Here is a 4918-nt window from a genome sequence, read left to right as displayed (position 1 = left end):
ATGGGTGTGTTTGTGTTACAAAGACAAAACATTTTCTGCTGTAAATATCAAATCGATGTGCTTATAAAGACAGTATGCTAGACTTACCTAGCAAATAAAAATAAGTTGTGTAGAGTACAACTTCAGCTGTCTAACCAGAACTAGAATGCCATTCTAGTTGTCTATTTGGCCAAATCTGAGGATTTGGCTGTCTAACCACACACTGACATGCACAGCTCTTTGGGTAAGGTTCTGTCTTCTAGTCTCAAGTGGATGATGAAGTCCCTTCAATCTATGTTATGCAGTCAGGCAGCAGGAGGGGTGGAGTGCATGACATCCTAGACATGACAGTTTGCCTCAACCCATGGGTCCAGCAGGCAGAGTTCAATAGCTACAAGCAGATTTGAGATGCAGGAGGATGGCACTCTTCTCATACCACTCTTTAGACTGCTGATCAATTCAAAGCTTCCTCCAGGAGGCTACACTGCTTCTTGACACACTGCTCACTTAACCAGGAAGCCAGCTGCACCAATGTATCGGAGGAAACATCGTCCAACTGACAACCGAAATCAGCTTGCAGGCACCCGGCCCACCACAAGGAGTTGCTAGAGCACGATGGGACAAGGAAATTCCGTCCGGCCAAACTCTCCCCTAACCCGGGCAACGCTGGGCCAATTGTGTGCCGCCTCATGGCTCTCCCTGTCACGACTGACTGTGACACAACCTGGGATCAACCCCGGGGCTGTAGTGACGCCTCAAGCACTGCGATGCAGTGCCTTAGACTGCTGTGCCACTCGGGAGGCCCTGGCTGTTTTTTTAAGGGGAATTGCTACAAACTAACAGAGTGGAAAGTGAAATCAGGAACACGCAGAAAATGTTAAATACAATTTTTTTTAATTTTTTTTACATGTGATGAGATTTTAACTAGGACTATAAAATAATGAAGAAATATTTAAAATGTTTAAAATGTATAACACCTGGGAACATGTTTAAACCATCAACATCCACTGAAGAAAAGTGTTAAAAATGCATGGAATTCTCATTTGTTTTTGTCCTTATATTTAAAGGCTGTTTTTTTATCCACATTTTACATTAAATAAGAGGTGATATTTCCTTTTGGACAGAAAAGGCACCGGACTGTAGGAATGACCCACGTATTCATTTTACAAAATGTATTGTTATTGACTAGAATTAAAGATAATTGCATGAGCTATGCTTCTGTGTACCAGCGTTTTTGTGCCCCTCTACTAGCTAGCTAGATGGGGGGAGGCAGTCCGTTCTGCTGCATGCCTTCTTGATGTCGATACAATGTGTTGTCATGCATTTGTGCATGCACATTAGTAACTGTCATAGTGATCTTGCTAGCTAGCTAGCTAGTTCATCAACCAGTTTTGTCTGCTATTTCTGCACATTGGCACGTATTAAAGCCTTGAATCTCATAGGGACCTCACTGTCACCACTAGTCATCTAGCTAGCCATTAGCCAGCATGGTTGCATCGGTTTCCATTGAATTAGAGCTTGCTAGGCTGGCTAGCTAGGTAGCTAAAGCTGGCTATTTAGCTAGCTAACGTGAGCTGATTATCATGTAGCAGCCTATGCTGACTAGCGTCACTAGAATGCTAACCTTACCTAGCTAGCTAATGTCGATATACCATAGCCATCGGTCCGCAAAATCAAGCAAATGGTACTGAACTCATGACAAAATCATGTTTTGACATTTTTGTGAATATTTATGTTTTCCTCATTTTTTTGCTTGGTAACATTGCGAATATAATTTTTTTGGCATGTATGTATCTATTTATGTCTCGTGATGAGAAAAATTATTCAAGTCACAAATTCTCATGAGATACTGCGAAAACAAAAGATCCGGTTAACTGGCTCATCAGGTGACTCACAAAAAGCAGTCTCATCAGGTGACTCACAATGAACCTGGATGACAGAGACATCCACCAGATGTCAGAGGTGTTATATTTACTAGATAACATCATTCATTATCATATTATCAGCATGGTGTTGACATAAACCTTTATTCAGTCTTCTTACAGTGCCATTACATTCCACAATAAGGATTCACCCTGGGAGGTGAAAAGGTGTTCATCAACCAAACTACAGTGTATATTGCATTGCATGAGGCAAAAAAAAGAAAGCTGCTAGTGTTTTCAATGAGTCATTCAAACAGTGACTCAGTTGATGATCCTGACACCTTGAATAATTCCTTCAAACGTGGCGAGAACACCTGTTCAAGATGCATGGGTCCTCAAACAGACGTTGTAAAAATAGACTGGGCACCCACAGGCTTGTGCACGCCTGACTAAGAATGCAGAGATGTGGAAAATGAAATATAACCAATGATGCAGCAATGTCAAAAACAGATTTGTATTCTCTTCTTTCTTTATACCTGACACATATGATAGTAAATGTTTAGTGAGATTGGCATCCATGCAGTACAGAGCCAAAATTAATTTACATGTATGAAAACAAACACATTTTATACTCAATAGTGGCTTTTTCCATTCAAAAGTTCAAGCCAAATACAGCCGCTGTCTGAACCAGAATTTTTGGTTGAGTGTTGTTTACCCATTTATTTGCAGAAATAAAAATATAAAGCAATTCTTCATGCGAAGGCATATGGATTTATCAACTCAACCTCCAGAAGTTCTCTAGAATTATGACACTTCATTTCGAACTTTAGAAATACAAACAACAATCCCTACAAACAACAATCCCTATGTCCACACCTCCTGTCAGGCTTCAGTCAAACTGAAACCGAAACTAACTGGATATCTTAGCCTCAACCCTATCCACAACATCCAGAGGCGTAATGCCATTATGGGGCTCAGGGGCTCATGCCCCCTCAGAGGTTTTTCTGTGTGTGAAATTTTTGGTTTTTGTTTCTCTGTAATACTACTAGCCACCTAGAAATTATATGAAGTTGGCTTAGCTAGCCCAGATAAATTCCCAATCTCCCAACCTCATAACTAGCTACCACTACCAAGAAGACATTTCAGGCTAAAAATAAAGTTAGAGTAGCTAGCTTGTCTAACTATCTTAGCTGGCATGCCTGCTGGCAAGGTTGGCAGACTCTAGAAAAGCAAGCAATTACTAAATGAATGAATGAATGCAGAGAAGCATATTTAATCCCCAAAAATATACAAATCAGGAGGATACAGACAGCTGGGTTGGGAGTTCTAAGCTGACAAATGGAATTGTTTTAAGACGGTCATACTATGGATCATTTAGCTATTTAATTTTGAACTTTAGGTATTAAAAAATGTAGGTATAATTTTTTTTAGCCTTTACTACTATAGTTCAGAGAAATGCATTGAATAACACATTCATAAATGGCAAAAAAGACAATCAAAGAATAAATCATAACAAACAAGGTTTTGAAATGTCTGTCCTATAGAGTGTCTAGGAGATATAAGAAAGCTCAGGAAATATATTTAGTTTTTTCATACACATATTTAACCCTTTTTTTGGGTAGGCATCTTCCATACATTTTTTCAAACCGGTACCGGATACCTTCAGACGAGTCCCATGACACAAAACGGAGAACACCATCTTGTTCATGAGGGTCTCCCCTTCCCATAGAGGGATCATAATAATTTGTAGGTCAAACCGGACGGATGCTAAAGAAATTTTCGTGAGAAGACCGATTTTCAGGATGTCTCATGGTCTGACAAACACCGCTCTAGCTCTGCCACCTTTCACCACAGATGCGGAAGTGTGACATAAGCGGATGCGATAGATTGAGACTCATCCTATGCAAAAAAAATGTATATCTCTAGATGAAATTCATGGATTTTGGTGGGGATTTTTTTTATTACGTTAATTAGATTCACTCACAATTGACTCTAGTGGGTTAAACTTAATGATAATGGCTCTAGATTGCAGGAAAAAGCTGTTTCAGGTGTTTCAAAAATGTCAAATTCTCCAATTTAAACATAATCTACTTGTATAACCCACTCGAAATTGGGATGAGATTCAACTTTTGTGCAGACGAAAATTGCTTTGGGTGCAAGGTGGTGATTCTGGTAAACATAAAATCTTATATCTGTGTGTGCTATTTTCTGGTCACCTGTGTGTACATGTGTAGGCCTACACCTAGTGTGCAAAATACAATAACAGTCAAAATTTGGACAGCCTTACTCATTCAAGGGTTTTTCTGTATTTATACTACTTTCTACATTGTAGAATAATAGTGAAGACAACAAAACTATGAAATAACACATATTGAATCATGTAGTAACCAAAAAAGTGTTAACCTGTTGAGGTGTAGGTGGCAGTATTTTCATGGCCGGATGAAAAACGTACCCAAATTAAACTGGTTACTACTCTGGCCCAGAAACTAGAATATGCATATTATTAGTAGATTTGGATAGAAAACACTCTGGAGTTTCTAAAACGGTTTGAATGGTGTCTGTGAGTATAACAGAACTCATATGGCAGGCAAAAACCTGAGAAAAATCCAACCAGGAAGTGGAAAGTCTGAGAATTGTAGTTCTTCTTTTGATTCTCCATCGAAACTACAGTTTCTGTGGGGTCATGTTGCACTTCCTAAGGCTTCCATTGGCTGTCAACAGCCTTCAGAAAGTTCTTTCAGCATTCTCCTGTCACTGGGCAGAGTATAGGAGCTCAGTCAATCAGTGGACTGCCTGGGGACAAAGGGATTTGATATGCGCCATCCCGCGAGCGCGCCGTTCCTTCTTTTTCTTCTTGAATGAATATGCTATTGTCCGGTTGGAATATTATCGCAATTTTACGTTAGAAATATCATAAAGATTGATTTTAAACAGTGTTTGACATGCTTCTAAGTACGGTATTGGAACATTTTGACTTTTCGTCTCTGGTACCGCGCTCGCGCATTATGCCTTTGGATAGTGCTCTGTACGCACGAACAAAACGGAGGTATTTGGACATAAATATGAATTATTCTGAA

The sequence above is a fragment of the Salmo trutta genome, chromosome 16 (assembly GCF_901001165.1).
Source record: "Salmo trutta chromosome 16, fSalTru1.1, whole genome shotgun sequence".
Classification (NCBI taxonomy): domain Eukaryota; kingdom Metazoa; phylum Chordata; class Actinopteri; order Salmoniformes; family Salmonidae; genus Salmo; species Salmo trutta.
Note: the sequence above shows the minus strand (reverse complement) of the source record.